At 48.9% G+C, this 17,733-nt stretch overlaps 1 protein-coding gene across 2 annotated transcripts in view; it reads right to left on the bottom strand.

Annotated features, from left to right (window-relative positions):
- The window catches only part of TRAM2 (translocation associated membrane protein 2), a 78,366-nt gene that overhangs the window by 36,864 nt on the left and 23,769 nt on the right, over positions 1-17,733 (bottom strand). The window lies entirely within an intron of this gene.

Raw genomic sequence — 17,733 nt, 5'->3', positions numbered from 1 at the left:
AGAAAGGAAAAATGTTCCAATTCAGCTTCTTGGCCACGTCAAAAGAAACAAGGGGATCCTGCTACCAGCCCCCAGGGCCCTTTCTGTTTGCATCTCAGACCCGAAGGCCTATCCTACCACAAAAGGTAGAACTGTTTGTTTGTTTGTTTGTTTCCCTGTGTTTCTTGACTGTCCCGACTCCCAGTGCCTGCACTAAAAACAAACAAAACAACAACAGGGGGCGTTGGGCGGTATCTAGGCTTGTACTTGCTGCAGATAAAACCACACACTGAGAGCTCAGAGGCTAAGGGCACAGACCGCCTGCCATCCATTCAAGTATTGAGTAATAAGTCCTAGGCACAGGTGCTGTGGAAGACAGAAACTGGTAGAAAATGACTCCGACTTCAAGAAGCTTCCATGGAGCTGAGGTGTCCCCAGCATGCTGGTTAACCGCATGCTGGCCAGCAGCCCCAGAAGTCGACACCCGAGCTTCAGAAACCGAGAACTGCAGCTGCGAAGTTCACATCCACTGCGCCGGGGGGTACGGGGCAAGACGGAATACCCCGCACGGCTGGTTGTTTATTTCGAAAGCTGCCTCGAAAATCTCACTTGGGCTATGCCTGGTTTAGCCTGCCACCTGGCTGTTACCTGCCAAATCAGTACTCCGGCAACTCGGTCTGAAGGAAGAGCGGACCAAATGCAGGGATTCAAAGCTTGCACTTAAGGATCGAAGTGGACTACCTGGGTTCCCATGCAGCCTCTGCCATGAGCGAGGGGTGTGAACTTGCACCCCGAGCCTCAGTCCCTTGTCCACAAAATCAGGGACATCCGTGGTCCTCCAGCTGCTCTGGGTGGTGCTGGCCCAGCTGCTAGTGCGGTTTCAGGCTCCCCAGATGTTTCTGATGTGCAGCTGGGGCTCAGAAGCACCACCCACACCGTTCTGTAGCGGGGAGGATGCCCCTGGGTACACCTCAGCAATGACTGACTGCTTCTCCTCTAAACAAAAAGGTCTGAAGCCTGGACTGTGGGCGTGGGGGGAACACACTGGGCACAGCCAAAGCAGCGTGGAACGGAGTGAGGGACACACTGCAGACCCTCCCGGGCTGGACTCTCAACACACCCAGGAGGAGGGGACTGTGCTCAGCCACTCTCCCCATCACCAAGCCCCATGCCTCTGCAGCGAGGTGTCCTTTGCTCTTTGTCCACAGTGATGCTTGAGGCTTCGCATGTGTTTGTGCTGTTGTCTGAGACATGCTCGGTCATGCTCGCAGGGAAAAAGTCAAATGAGACTAGGGATAAGAAGGCGTTCTGGAAAACACAAAGCCCTATCCGAACGCACAGGTTTTCCCCCGCCTCCACCCCAAAAGCTTCCTACTGTGGTCCACAAGACCTTTTTCAGGGGGCTCCCAACCTCCCTTCTAGTCCAACTGCCTGTGTTTCTTTAGAACAGATGGACACTGTTTCTCCCAAAACGTGCTACTCACTACTTCCTTTGGGGGGTTTTAGTCCCTCGCACTTTGTATCCTACTTCCGTTACACTCCCCCCTCCGACGCACACACACACACCACCAAATCCTATCGATCAGAATCTCATTTATCCGTCATAACCCAGCTCACCTGCAGCCCCTCCGTGAAGCCTTCCCTAACTGCTCACGGAGTCCGAGGACACCTTCTACTGGAGGTGCCTTGCGCTGTGGCCCCCACACCACCCTCTCTGTCTCCTCCTCGTATTTCTCCTCACGTGCCACCCCCTGCACACAGGGACTAACCCAGACGCGCGTGGGAAGGGCTCAGGAACCACTCAATGGGCAAGACAGAGAATGGAAAGCTGAGTCTGGACTGGCTTGCTTCACTCAGCTGTTCTGTTCCCACTCTTTTACGAGAGCTGCCCCACTGCCATCACTCTGGCCGTCCTCTCTGTCACCGCACTTGTCACCCCCAGGATCCTTCTTGACACCATCTGGGTGCTAACCCACCACATGCCATCATGCCATCATGAAGCCCCCCCCCCCCACCACTGTAGGAATGGAGGGTCCCCTCCTGAGCTCCACTCCCATTGGGCATCCTTGACCCAACTGCCTGACTCTGTACTGTCTGCCATGACTCCTCTGAGGGTAAGCCTTGTCTTCTCAGGCTGACAGCCCTGCGAGAGAAGACGTGGGAGCCAGAGGAAGTGGGAGGAGGGAAGAGAGAGAAGGAAGGCAGACAAGAAGAAAGTATTTACCAACTACTGCATGTGTTCTAGACACAAATCTTCATTCAGTTTCATCCAGGAAACACACACATCTTTTAAGTTCTTTTAAGTTCGTGGGATAGAGTGGGCCTCCACTGGGCCTTCAGTGAGCTTTTGGCTGACCGGTATCCATTCCCCGCTTCCTGAAGGCACCAGCATTTCCTGGGGAAACACCTCTCCCCAGCTGTGTGTGCGTGTGTATGTGTGTCCATGCATGTGTGTGTTTGGGGGAGGCAGTCACTCTGGTGACCAGCCTCCTCCTGGAAGGCTGACAGGGCCAGACTCTCTGGGACAGAAGACCAGTCAATCAGACACTTTATCCTGGACTCTGTATTTGGGGCAGGAATGGAGGAACGGGCTGGTCAGTGCCGTGTGCCTACCCAGATGCTTCCTCTGCAGTTCTCACAGCCCTGCTCTGGAGCACCTCAGAGCCCCAACAACAGTGCGAACCCCCAGAGAGCCTCCTTAAGCTGGCCAGAGTCCATTTCTGTGATATAGTATAGTTCCATTAGAGTCCTGGTGTTCAACTCCAGCTGGCACATTCGAATCCCTGGGAAGCTTTTAAAATCTCTATGCCTGGGTCACCACTAGCCCACCAAATCTGACCCTCTGGGGCATCAGCACGTCGCTAAGCTGCCCAGAGCTCTCCCATGGGCAGCCAAGTCTGTAAGCCACTCGGGCAGAGACTAGCCCTCACCATCTTCTTGGGGCAAGCCTGGCAGGCCAGTCTCTGTCTTGGAACTTGTCCTGTGCCCTTCACAGAATTTAATTAATGTATGTCTTAAGTACATTTTTATTTAAATTTCTAAAGAAATACATACACTGAAAGCACTGAACAATTCAGGAATACATAAGAACCTCACATCGCCTCTGTGCTCTTTGCTTTCTTCCCTTCAGCAGCCCATACTGACGTCTCCCTCCACACGTCTGAAGCCAGCTCTCTGAGAGCTCTTCCTACGCATGTGTCCATTCGGAATTCATTTCATTTTATTTTGACATTATGACTTGAGCTGTGTTTATATAACTTGTCCCAAGGGATAAAAGAGTGAAAAAAATGCGAAAGGAGCTACACCTTATAAGTAACATTTAAATCACATTTTTAGCTCTGTCAGCAAAATAGTTACTGCAGGATCCTATAGGCAAAAATACAAATCTCAACATATATCAAAGTATGTGAATACAGTTAGCTACGTGGAAAACGTTAGGTCAACTTCCATTGACTTGTGTCAACATACAAACACCTGGGAATATAATAAAAGCTTCCTGACACATCCTAGTATTTTCATTAGATTTTCCACAGATTCACCAATATTTGATACCATAAAGCTCAGCTAAATAAGACGGGATCTGATGGTGTATAAAAATGTATATAAATCTGCTACTCTAACTCCTGAAAGAATCCTCCCACTTTTTTTTCTTTGAAGAAGACAGACATTTGGTATACGGGCTCTACCTGTGTTCTTTCCCTAGTCCTGACAGCCACATCTCGTTGTTCACATAAGTTCTGTTCAATGAAGTCACTGGACACTGGGTTAGCGGAAATACATGGGAATACAGGGGAAATATATGGAAATACATGGTCTCTGGTCACAACATTTCCATCAACCCATCAATATAGAACCTTGTTTATGTGTGGTTTTGTTTAGAGATGCTGTATTTAGGGGTGCCTGGGTGGCTCAGTCGTTAAGCGTCTGCCTTCGGCTCAGGTCATGATCCCAGGGTCCTGGGATTGAGCCCTGCATCGGGCTCTCTGCTCAGCGGGAAGCCTGCTTCCTCCTCTCTCGCTCCCCCTGCTTGTGTTCCCTCTCTCGCTGTGCATCTCTCTCTGTCAAATAAATAAATAAAATCTTAAAAAAAATAAAGATGCTCTATTTAATATATACAGCTGAAGAGTGAACTCTGAACCCACGTGCAACAGCACCACGATTCGTGCCTACAGAGGTTGATCTGACACAAGTATGTTCTCAGTGGGGCATACAGGAGCCTCCTCATGCCTATGAACGATAGATAGCACTCGAGCACCCAGGCTGAGGACCTTTTAAACAGCAAAATCAGCAACGAAACACACGAATATGCAAAAAAAAACAAATGTGGCACAGAACAGACCACAAAAAGGACACTTGCTTACAACAGGAGGGCTGAAACTAGAAGGCAAGCCTTCGTCTTGCTTGACTTCAGCTGGGAACGTGCTCGTGGGGTGACTCAAAGCTTCCACTGCGGTGTCCGTGTCCACAAATGACTACAGAATCGCCCAGTGCTGACTGCAGAGTCACAGATAAATTTTAGGGAGTAGGAGCATCAGCAGACACGAAATGTGTGAAGGGTGAGGATCAACTGTGTTGGGACAGACCTGACTGCCAGCTACACGAGGACCAAGATATTTTCCTTTGCAATGCCTTTCTGAAGTATAATTTGCACACTACAAAATTTACCCATTGTAGCGTACAGCTTCATGGGGTTTATCTTTACTTCCTTTTAAACTTTCCCTCCACTGCAAGAGAAGTACGAGGGAAGTGGGGGTCTTACTTGTCTCAGTTAGCTTCAATCCATAGCCTGAAGTAGGGTCTAGGACACAACCAGCACTTAGTAAGTGCCTGTTAAATGAATACAGCGATTCAACAGGGGAACCAGGATTGTGCCTTTCATCTGCCCCCATTTACGCTCGGGTCATGTCCTTTCTTCTCCCCAGTCCCGGGGTCCCCGGTGCTGGGCCTGTCATAGGGTATCTTGTAAACACCTATTTGATGAACTAACACCACAAGCAGCTGTAATAGTAACCACAGATGAATGCTTAACAAATTCTGAACATGAGTCTCGAAGAATAGGATCTAGGACTCTGATTAAGGCAAAAACACCAAATTCCAGTACTTTTCCATCCCCAAGCCCTGAGCAGCAGCAGGAGAAACCATTCTGGGCCATGCACCTTCTCCGTGGGAGAAGTGATTCCACTTTACAACGTCTCATCCAGCTGATGTCCGTGTCCCTGCTTTACAGACGAAGAAGATAAACGTGCGGCCCCGACACACACAGTGGCCTCCCGAGACCTCACAGCTTTATAAGCAGAAAAGGCACGTTCAGTTTGACTCTTAAAAAATGTGTGCCCAAAACAGATTTAGGATATACACAATATGGCACATAGAACAGAACGGCAGCATGAAAGAGAAGCAGGAGAGGACCAACAACTATCTACTAGAGGCAAAGAGGAGGAAGAAGGAAAGAAGCTGATCCACAAAAATGCAGTCCAGGAATTTCTTCTCCTTGGCTAAGGGTGGCCAGAAGTTCGGCTCAATGCTCTCCTGAAGCCCTCTGAAAGGGGAAGGAGTGATCTGCTCCTTCATTCACCATGTTCACTAGTTTAAAAAACAAGACTACTCCAAAAAAGCAGTTCTACTTCTCCAGCATAAAAACTACTCTCTGTGCTTAATTAAAAACAGGTCCTTTGGCACCTCTAAAATCTCCCTCCATAACCCTCTGCCAACCTCAGAGCAAGGACAGAGCAATGACCAAGTTCCCCTTCCGCAAGTTCTTGTTGGGTTCACAGAGCATCCGGGGCTGAGAAACAGGAGCTTATTAAAGATGTCATTTCAATTATTTCCCATCCCGGCTGTTTATAGGAAACATTATGGGGTTTAATAGCATTTTAAATGCCAGGCTCAGGGGGCGAAAGGTTAAAAGTGAAAATGTGCTAAGATGCTAATGCAAAGGGAGAACACTAAATTATGTAGGAGGGGCCACATCCCCCTCCCTCCCTTCTCTCTCTCTCTCTCTCTCTCTCTCACACACACACACACACACAGAGCTTCACTGAACTTTTTCATTCAAACAGAGCATCCAGCACAAAGGCAGGGACACTGAGCACATGACTATGAAGCCATAACAAAACTAAAACCAGTCCATGTGCCATAGTCTCTTAGGGGCACACGGAGCTGAGCTCTTGCTTGCAAGGAGACCAGAGATGCTAGGCAAATAGCTACTTCCAGCAAAGCATGCTGGACTTGGATTCCAGGCCCAGGTCTGCTGAGGGGCAGGGGGTGACCTCACTGGACCCCAGTTTTCTCACCCATTCGCAACAACAGTTATGGCAGTTAATGTCATCAAGTGCTCGGTCAGCACCTGGTATGGTCCTAAGGGCATTACCTAAATTATTGCATGGAATGCTCACAACAGCTCTACAGGAGAGATACTAATAATATCCCCATTGTACAGATAAGGTGGAAAGGACCAGGCCAAGTCAGGTAGAATGGATGTCCTCGAAGATCCTCTCTACCCTCAGCTCTTAAAGGCTATCACTTCTGGATCCTACTTCCCATCAACCCCCAGGAGCACAGCCTTACACAGACAACTTGGGGAGGTCCTCCCCCAAGTCTGAACCGTATTACTGCTCTTCCACCTTGTGGGGACAGGGCCTGGGTATCCCGTGTATCTGACAGAGCAAGGAAGCAAGGTCTCTTGAGCTTACCTGCCAGCTGGCCAGCCACAGACCCCGTGCACACCTAGGCTCCCAGAATGCCCCAAACTGTTGTCTCTCCCGTGCAAGTTGAGATACAGGCACCAAAGATAAGAGAGAAGAAATGCAGTGAAAGCAAACTCATGGCTTTCCTCTTAGGTAGCATTTCACCCTTGGGTTTGGCTGGTTTTCTTCATTCCTTGGCAGATACAACCAAGCGTGGGCACTTGGAAGGGGCTGGGCTGGAAGACCAACCACTGAAGACAGGAGAGGGTGTGAGGCCTGATTCATAGAAGCAACTCTGTTCCAACGGCTGCTGCCCCACGACCACCACTCCTACCTCAGGACTAGAACACAAGAAGCAGCATGTGGGGAACCCTGACCCCCTAAGGGACAGCGGGCTTGGAATCCTTCTCCTGAGAAGCACACGGAGGGCCAAATGAAATGTCCTTGTCCCCCAGCTCAGCCAAATGGACTCAACTCAGACTTTCCCAACACTGATTTTGCATCTTGCTGCTAAGGCAGGAAAATTTCAGTCAGACAGGAAAATATTTGAAAGTTACGCCCAATTGGTGAGGAAGATTTTTTTTTTTTTTTTAAATAAAGAGTCTTTTAGCCCCTCTTTCCTGGAGCGTTTGTTCCCTGAGGCTCCTGCTTCGGGAGAACCCCAGGAGTCCAGCTGGTCACCTACACGCACGTTTTTATGACCGGGACTCGATGTACCCGGTTTGCGGTCCCTCAGTCACTCAATAGAAGGCAGATACAGCTGGAACAAAGATGCTTTTCACTTCTACTTTCTGAAATTCTCCGTTTGGGATGACCAGAAGCTGGCGGGGAGGGCTGGGTGCCTGAAACCAGGAGGCAGAGTTCTGACAGTACCTTTCTGTGTGGTTTTTAGCAACGCCTAGAGATTCTGGTTTTCTCACTTGAGAAACTGCCTTGATAGAAGAATTTACCAAAGCTACACAAACACACACGCATGACAGATTCTCAACAAGCCCATGTCCACAAAGCCGAACAGACTTACCCTTAACAGTCACAATCCATATTGGATTAAAAAATGACAATGAGTGCTTTTGAGAAAAGTCCATAATCAGAACAGCCATGATAAAATTATGTTACCTGCTTTATTATATGCATCGGTTCCAAGGTCTACATTTTATACTGGGATAAACAGGAATTTAGAAAGGGTCAAAGAGTTTCAGAAATCTTTGAAGTTGGGCTTTTTAAAAAAAATGCATCTGAAGATCGAGTGTGTCATGCTATCCATCCCCCATTTGGGAAGTTAGTTATGTACTGAAACACAGGAGGCGGCCTGTGGGAAGACAGCTCTTCCCCACGGCCTTTATATCCACCACTGAACGATCACTTCAAGAAGACTGCATATTCAAGCAATCCATGTCTGCACAGGTTGAACTTGACCTATGAGGTACTTACGGACAGCCTCAGATAACATACACACTTTCCCATGAAATGTATTTTCTCTCAAGGCCTTAACATATACACTTGATCTGCCTCCTCAAAAAAGATCCCTGGATCAATACTTCCAGTCTCCTATCTGACTACATACTTCAGTCTCCTCACCGTCCCCCATCCCAAAAGCTTTCCCCGCCTTTGGACAGCAGGGCAGACTCATAAACAATGCCATGTGGAAGTTAAAAACTAAAGGAAAACAAGGAAGCATGCACACAAAATAATTGCTAAAATATCGGTATTCTTCAGAAGCATTTCTCTTGGGCTGTTTGGCAGAGTTCAGATCACTGGCCACGCCGTGTACATTCCTAACACACGCATGTTGGTCTGAGTGAAATATTTTTAAACGTGACCAAAAGCCACCTATTCAGAGAGAATATAAATATGAGAGAAATATACAATTAAAAATCAATTAAAAATCAAAAAGGAAAAGGAAGAGGCTCTGGAGTGTGGGATTTCGGGCTGCAAGGGAAGACTGGGTCCCATTTCAGACTAGACTGCGGAAGAGGGGCCCCTGCCAGGGACGGGATGTCATCTCCACTGCAGTTTTTCACGAAGCTTGAGCACCATAAAGCAGGATGCACCAGGAGGGGGCAATTTGAATCGTCACAGATGTGTCTACAACAGCAAGTCTCTGATCTGATCGTTGCCAGTGGTCAAGAGTGGGTGTCAGGGAGAATCACCCTCAAGGCCCTTGGCATCTGGGAAATGAAAGGATTATCCAGGGGTTCCCAAGCCTGGGAACCCTCCAGAGGGAAGAAAGAGAAGGCAGAAGGTGACCTCTCTGCGGTAACCATTTGTAATTATTCTCTATCACCTGGAAAGTTTCCTATTCAAAACGGCAGTGTGTCAACCTCCATGTTTTGTCTGTAGAGCCAGCCATGGGGATTAGAGCTTGCTGGAAAAACGAACTGTGAGTTCACAGGGATGGAGCGAAGTGAAGCCATCTCCATGGGCCATAAACCAGGCCTGCCAGGGGGCCAACAGCTGATTCAACCCAGGAGCCCTCAGGTGCCTCCAGTTATTTGTGTTGGGGGGCCTCAAGAGAGGCCCGGACTCGCTCAGCATGTCCACCTCTGCCCATATTTAAACTGAGCACACCAGAGCTAGGAGGCAAATAAGTGAGTTTTTAAAATAAGCCATTCTGTAGGAATTTTAAACGTGTGATCTCTGCTGTCCCAGTTTCTGCACATCCTAACTCCACTGAGGGGTGAAAGAGATTAGGTGACGGGTCCCAGTCTAACACCAGTAAGAACCATCCTCCTCCACACACGGCAAGGAGTAGAGGTCCGGCCAGGGAGCCCCTGCTACTTGCCTCTTGATTCTGCATCACCTTTGCTCCCTACCATGCTCTGTGTCACAACAATGCCTCCTGATCCTACAGGACACACATCATAGCCCCATCCTGGTCTGGCATCCAGCCCGTTTTGCAGGGGTCTACAAAGACCCGTCTAGGACCACCTGAATGACAGCACCTGATACACAGAATTTAATGATGATGATTTGATTCAAGTGGATTAAATCAAGGCCAAGAAGGTTAATGAAAAACATTGAGCACTCAGATATCCCTATTCGTCAGCAAATAACATTCACGGGGGATATTCCAAATCATCTGCAAAGTGGAGCAGGAAAATAACAACATAAAAGGCAAGAGTTCCCAGAGAAACGTGCTACAGATAAACAGAAAATACAAATCTCGCCCCGAAGTCATTGCCCGAGGTAAACACTACCCACACTGTGCCCCCAACCAATCCCTCCATACCCCTAAACCTAATAAAGTCTGGGCAAATGTCAATACTTGGTTATAATGCCATATTCCAAGATATCTCCCTCTCCATCTCTCCTACCCCCTACACCCCCCAAATATACAGGCATATACATTACCACAGAACTCATTTTACTAATGGAAAGTAGTATTTTAGGTGCAACTGGGGGGAGCAGTCAGTTGAGCATCAGTTTTGGCTAGAGTGGTGATCTCGGGGTCATGGGATCAAGCCCTGCACTGGACTCCCGTGCTCAGCACAGAGTCTCCTTGGGATTCTCTCACCCTCTGCCCCTCCCACCATGCTCTCTCTCAAATAAATAAATAAATCCCTGAAACAAACAAACAAACAAACAAAGTAATACTGGGGTGCCTGGGTGGCTCAGTCATTAAGTGTCTGCCTTTGGCTCAGGTCATGATCCTGTGGTCCTGGGATCAAGCCCCACATCGGCCTCCCTGCTCAGAGGAAGCCTGCTTCTCCCTCTCCCACTCCCCCTGTTTGTGTTCCCTCTCTCACTGTGTCTCTCTCTGCCCAATAAATAAGCAAATATCTTAAAAAAAAAAAATACAAAGTAACATTTTAAATAACATCTACAAATTGGGTCTGCTTCTTCTCTGTCCAGCCTCTCTGCACCCCAGGGGCCTGACTGTGACCCCACACAAGGCAAAGACAGCCCAGGAAGAAAACCATCCATCAGAGGGTAAGCCTGGCTCCCCGTCTGAACTCATAGGGGATCCTCAGGAGCTGACAGGAGACTGCAGGCCCCTCATATAAGGCTTGATGTGGAACACCCCACTTGCTAATAAATCCAGGCCTTAGAACAAGAGCCAGGAGGTCAGGTGTACCCCCCTGCGGGGCCCACTGGGCAACTCTCTTTCAGGGGGATACAAAAAGGAACAGGAACTGCCTGGGACACCAGTGACCTTAAGCTTTGGCCAAGAAACACAGATAATCTCCATGCAAGACAATCACACAGTGAGAGCTGATGGAGGGGAAAACACAGCCACACACAGACACACATCAAGTGGGAGGGAGAAAGGAAAGACTCCCTGCTAATAGGGCCCTGGGCGTGGGGGTGCGGGTCTGCGCCTTTCACTCGTTAGCCACTGCTCTGTCTGCCCGGGGCAGGAACCAAGGCCATGGCCTGCAGAGGGCAGATTAAAGGACTATACTCAAGTGCTCTTTCTGGCAAAGATGACAGATCCTATCTTCCTAAAACACTGCAGGCTTTGTTCTACAGTCCCCCATTACTCCTGAGTGCCTAGGAGAGAATCAAGCCCCTGCGTGGTTTCACAGGACCCACAGGTACTCCACTTCACCTTTCCAAGCTTCACACCCCCCCCCAAATCCTAGACACAAGAATGCCCCCTCCCCCTCCTACTCCAAACACCTATCCCAGGCAGGAAAAACAACACCCAAATGGGGAGCCCAGTCAGATAAACCAGTATGTAAAAGCTCACTTCCAACACAACAAAATGATCATTATTAGAGGGCAGAGTAGTACCCCTTATCTATGAGGGATATGTTCCAAGACCCCAACTGGATGCTTAAAATTGCAGACAGTACTGAACCCTCCATATACTATGTTTTTGTCTATACAAACCTACATGTCTATGCTATTAACTTATAAATCAGGCACAGTAAGAGATTAACAATAACTCATAATAAAACAGAATTATAACAGGATGTAGAAGAGTTATGTGAATGAGGTCTCTCTCAAAATATCTTAGTGTTCCGTACTCACCCCTCTACTTGGGATGCTGTGAGATGGTAATATGCCTACTTAATGTCATGAAGTGAGGGGAATGACGCGGGCCTTGTGACACAGCATCAGGCCATTACAGATGGTCTGACGGTCACCTGCTTCCGCACTGCAGTGGGCGGCAGCTAATGGAAACCACACAGATGAGGGGGACTACCGCACGCGCAAGCCGTTCAGCAGATGAGAGGGGGTCCCCTGACTGAAATGGGTCCTGAGTTCCCCACAATCACTCTGTTCCATGGAAAACATCACCAACAATGTTCTCTCTCACCTGTATCCTGAAGGGATCAATGGGCCAAGCGAAGACAAGAAAGGGGCTGCTTGCACTAAGGAGAAGTAGGGGAAATACGAGTCCCCGGAGAAACGAACGGTCTGTGTGTAGAAGGTGATGAGGCTGGAAAGCTGGCAGGAAACAGGTCTATTAAGGGTCCTTTACGGCAGGTATAAAAACCGGACTTTATCCTACCTGTGGGAGGTGAAACGGGGAGATCTGCATTGCAGAGAGCACATCCCACTCCAGGTGTGGAGGTGGGCTGGGGCAGGGGAGGTGACCCAGAAAAGCTTAGGAAGGAGGTTGCTATAACAAGGGGTGACACGGGCCTGGGTAAAGGTTATGGCACAGACACGGGACAGTGATGGGTAATCTTTGGAAGATTCGATGGCACAATAAATTAAGGTGTAAAAGTAGTCCAGAGTGGTCTCAGATCACGCTCAGGAAGCAGGCATACAAATGTATAATTTAAGTAAAACATGCAAGGTATCAGGATGGTTATGCAAAGTGTTGTAGATGGTGGGGGCACCTGGGTGGCTCAGTCAGCTAAGCATCTGACGCTTGAGTTCAGCTCAGGTCATGATCTCAGGGTTGTGAGATCGAGCCCCATATGGAGCTCCACCCTCTGTGCTAGGCACGGAGTCTGCTTAGAGTTTCTCTCTCCTTCTCCCTCTGCCCCGCCCCTCTGCACACACACTCGCTCTCTAAAATAAATACATAAATCTATTTAAAAAATGTTGTAGATGGTGGTATCACCAGCGAGAACAGCAGAAGTCCAGGGCTGGGGACTGAGAAGGACCAGCCAGAGGCCAGAGGATACCCAGAGGCCCCTAGCAGCCAAGGGTGGCCAGCAGCAAGGAGTCGGTGTCACCACGGGGAGGCCTTCAGGGAGAGAGAACAAGTCAACTTGGGGCTGAGATGCAGGCTGCACAGCGGCGGGGGTGGAGGGTGGGAGGGCTGCGGGGCAGCAGTCTAGCAGTCTTAGTTGTTTTTTTTTTTCCCAATGGGTCCCAAGCAGAGGGAATGGTGCTCAGCACACAGTGAGGTTTCAGTTAGTATTTGTGGAATGAATGAATGCATGAAGAGTCCATTAGATTTGGGGACCAGAAGGCAACTTTGGAGAATAAAAGTTACAGAAAAGGGGGCGGGGGCAGAGGTCAGTATGTGTAGGTGAATATGAAGTGGAAGTGGGGAGACAGAGGTCTGTACTGCATGTCTGGGTGGCTGGGAGCTAGAGGGGAGGCTGGGGTGGGGCGGAGGCGGGGAGTCAGGGGACATGGTGGGAGATACTTAAACCTACAGGTGGTGAGGAGAAAGATCATGGAGAGAAGAGTGGTTGGGTATGCAGAAAAGTAGGGGGAACTGGAGAGGAATACATCAATCCAAGGGAAATTTCTTTAGGAAACAGCATCAAGAACTATAGGAGGGGGATGCTTGGGGGGGAGGGGGTACTGGCCCTGACCGGGTTCCCCACCAGGGCCCACCCCTCCCGGTTCCCCAAGATCCCTGTTCCCTCTGATGCTCTGGCAGTGTCTAGATACAAATACTAGACAGAGATGTTTAATCAATGTACCTTGAATCGATATAAAATTCTGAGAAAGGAAAACAGAAAGGAAAGACTACTGAGAACTTGGTAGGGGAGAGGCAAAACCAAAATTAAAATCCCCCCCCCATTATATTCACGGCAGGACTAGAAAATGTTTCTGCCCTCTATTTAATCAATTATTTTTGTTAAGATTATTTATTTGAGAGATAGAGGGAGGAGAGGAGAGAAAGAGAGAGAAAGTACATGCTCTTAGGGGGAGGAAGGGGGAAAGATCTCAAGCTCCTGGCTGAGCACAGAGCCCAACCACCCTGAGACCCCACGACGATGAGATCATGACTGGAGCATAAATCAAGAATCAGATGCTCAACAGACTGAGCCACCCATGAGCCCCAAATCAATTCCTCTGAACGAGAGCTACAGTGTTACTCTCCGTGGCCATGACTTTACTTTTCATTCATTTTCAAAGAGGGAGAGGCCAGGCCACCTGGCTGGATTTATGAGGATGGCTGGCCTATAGGTTTCCAGGGAGTAAAGGCTACAGTGCTAGCCAAAAGGCCAGGAGGAGGCCTCTGGCTTCCTATCATTTCATCAGTCTGCACGGTCTCTGGCCAGGCTGATGGGGCTCTTGGAATCAGAACCTGCAGACACACAGATAAGCGTCTGGCTGTGGGCCAGGGTCCACGTTCTGAGACCTGCAGTGGCTGCGGTCACAGACACAGGGGTGATTCTGGGGCTCTTTCCTGGATCTTATAATGGCCCCACCAGGTTTTCTAAATGGATGTGTCAAGGAAAGCAGTGTGTGTTTTGGGGGGGTGTGTGTGCATGCATGTATGCATGTGTACACACCCAAACACACACACACACACACACACACACACGTGAGCAAAGCTAGCTGCTAAAACATTTTTTTCACACTCCAGAAACATGTCTTTGTTTAGCAACATCTCCAGCAAAACAGAATTAAAAAATATATAAAATCAACCCTTCCATCAAAATATTCGAGTGCATGCTCAGGGCAAGGCACAGTGCTACAGGAGACAGAAAAACTTGGAAGACCCACTTCCTTCCCCCAGATACCATAATCAGGAGCTAGGTGATCTTAGCCCATCTAGGACCTATCTAGCCCAGCTCCCTTATTTCAGAGGGGATGAAACTGACCACCTTTTATTGACCATTTACTGTGAGCCAGGCAAGGCTGAGGCACTTTATCCTCATGCAACCCTCAACAACTCTACAAAGAACAACTAATGTGAAAGATCTTATTAAATGCCAGGCATGGTGCTAAACCCCAAACGCGATTACCTCATTTAACCTCCCACTCTAGAAACACTGCCGCCAGGTCTACTACTATTACTACTATTATTTACGGAGCTCCTACCGCATGCCAGGAGCTGCTTTAAACTCCTACAGAAACCATCTCATTTCACCCTCCCAGAGGCCATATGGTACCGAACAAGTGAGGCTCAGGAAGCTGAAGACACCTGCTCAAAGGCACACAGCTAGGAAGCCCAAACATGGAACTGGATCTCAAGATCCATCAGACTATGACGCTAGAATTCTTAGCCTCATGCTGCCTGAGCAACGGCTCTAAAAACTCAGGATCAGAGCAAAACTTTGATCCATGAAAAGTGAGTTTTAAGACAAGATCAGGGCACAATAAGCAAAGGACAAGGGAAGGCTCTCATCCTTTCTCAAGGCAGAGATGCACCCCCAGGGTCCTTGGCACAAAGGAAGGACTCAAAAAATATCAGTTACGTGCTCTGGGTTTGGAGATTGATGAATATTCTCTGGGAAGACTTCTGGGAGGGACTGAGCTAAGCCGGCAAGACATAGAGTTTGTGGGGGGGGGAAGACATAAATTGTAGGTAAGTAAAGGGGAAGACTCAGGGTTAGAACAGTGTCATTACTGTGCTGAGAAAGTACAGGAGGAGGACTCCAGATGGAACCTTCCAGCTGAATGTGTTCATGGGGGTTTGGGGGGACCATCCACTGTGTGGGCCAACTTTGGACCTCAGCCATCCTCATCTGTTTCAAACAAGTCTAAAATGGGACGAGGGAGGGAAATCTGGCCATCACACTCCTTAAAGCTTTTATTCATTCATCCATCCATCCATTCATTTATTGTAAAAGCTACTATGCCCCAACGTCAACTGTCTCCATCTACTGAGTTCATCGATGGAGATGTGCCTATTCCAGCCCAATGTGCATTTCAAAACCATGCTTCCCCAAACTACTCAAGCCCATATGAAGAAACAGTTGCTTCCCTCAAAGTAAGGGAGGCAACACTGTAGCATAAAGATTCAAATGCTTTATTTCCAGCCACAAAACTCTAAAAGCTGTCCCATATTTCATAATTTACCAATTAAATTTTATCAGTTACCTAATGGACAAGCGAGTCTGAGCTCCTCCACGTGAAACTGTTAAGAAAGTAATTTCCTGTTGGATACCAATATTCAAAGACTAGTGGTAACTGGACAGGGCGATTAGAATTCCATTAATGCTACACTGGAAACTCCTCTTGATCCCTAAGGGCAGAGCGTGCAAAGCACTGGGGTAAGAGAAGGAAATGGGTTTAAGTGGTACTTGAGTATTATCTGAGCTAGCCGCAAAAGATGGAAGTAAAGGCATTTGATGTACTGTGAATTTAAGAAGCAAGGGCAATCCTGGTCTCACGAGAGACCAGGGCAATAAGCAGCTGAAAGTAGACATGTCACGCAAATTGCCTTATTGAGATCAGGAAACATCTGTCCAGAAAGCCTGTTGTCAGACTTTGCCGTATTTCAACGGCGTCAGTCTTGCTCTGCCACCTTTTCCGATTGCCTATGGGTGTAAATGAGGCAGGATTCAAATAGGAAACAGAGGGTCTGTAAGTGCTCCTGGGCTGGACAATTCTCCACTTGCCCGTCCATGTCCATTCTCCATCCTGCCCAGTGCTCCAGAGCCAAGAACGGATGACCTTTTCAGAGCACATCAACCGGCTTCCAGGACAACTGGTTTCCCGTGAATCCCAGAGGGCACGAGGAGGGTGCTCACAACCTGGCTCCCACCCTGCTGGGCAGATGTGGCAGCCACCTGTTCTCGATCCAAGGTCCAGCCCCACTCCTTCAGTCGCAGATCCTGGGATTATCTCTCCATTCATCCTCTCTTTCCCTCTGACATATTAAGAAGTTCTATAACCACTCCATCCCTGGCCCTTCAGGCTTAGGGCTATCTTCCCCCTTCTGCAAACCCTGGGGTGCTTTACCATCCCTTATCTGTCTCTCCTGATCCTGTCTATGCCCTTGTTAATAGCGCCCTCAATAACCTTTCTTTAATCACCCCATCTGTTTCCAGTGGGACCTGGACCAATGCAGTTATGCTCCTCAAATAAAAGACCTACTAGAGACAGCACACGGATAACAGTGAATCACATCGATACAACCACTCGCAACAGGGCACTTCGACCCAGCAAAATTCTCTCCCAGACACACATGCTGGGACCACTCCACAGGAGACCAGTCCCTCCCTGCAGGCGAAGTTGACTGCCACTTGCCCAGCGGTGCTGGCGACTAGATTTAGTGGGGCAGAACACGATGCCAACGGACAACCCTCCTTGGGGCTCTGTGACCACCTGTCTGTCAGTCGGCGGTGGGGAGGGCTTTACTGTGGACAGAGGCCAACACAAGCCCTTGAAGACCAACTCCTCCCCCCACCCCCCGCCGACCTCAGGCTGCCTGAACAAATCCCATGCCTGGCATCACACCCACTGGGCCACAGAGCCTTGAGGACTGATCGTGGAAAATCACAGCCCTGCGAGTGGAGACTGACTTTATACTGACAGATCATATCTCTTCTATAATACCTGACCTGCTCCAGTCAGGAATTGAAAGGTTCTTTGCCTTAGGTGCTCAAAGTGCCACCTATGGGTTCCTGAGACGGAAGGGGTAAGCCAGGGAGCCTGAGGCCGCTACCTCCTCTGACAAATACAAAGAGATTCTTTTCCCTTCTATTTGCTCAGGATAGAGCAAGAATTGGAGTAAGGGTGGACATCATGGGGGGAAGGGGAATGAGGGAGGAGGGTGAGTCTGCAAACAAACGGGTCACTCATCTCTGGGACGTCTTTCTACCTTTTCCTACAGCTGAGTAGCCTGGGGGCAAGCTGTCTGCCAAGCTTCCCGCCCGCCCCGTGTAAACAGTCTGGCACCAGCTGGGGTTTGGAATCTGCTGAGTCTCTGCCAGCTGGCGACCTGGAGGTGGGTCAGATTAAAGGAATGTGTAAT

This window comes from Lontra canadensis, unplaced genomic scaffold (genome assembly GCF_010015895.1).
Source record: "Lontra canadensis isolate GAN:19392208 unplaced genomic scaffold, GSC_riverotter_1.0 scaffold27, whole genome shotgun sequence".
Classification (NCBI taxonomy): domain Eukaryota; kingdom Metazoa; phylum Chordata; class Mammalia; order Carnivora; family Mustelidae; genus Lontra; species Lontra canadensis.
Note: the sequence above shows the minus strand (reverse complement) of the source record. Positions and strands in the feature narration are given on the sequence as shown.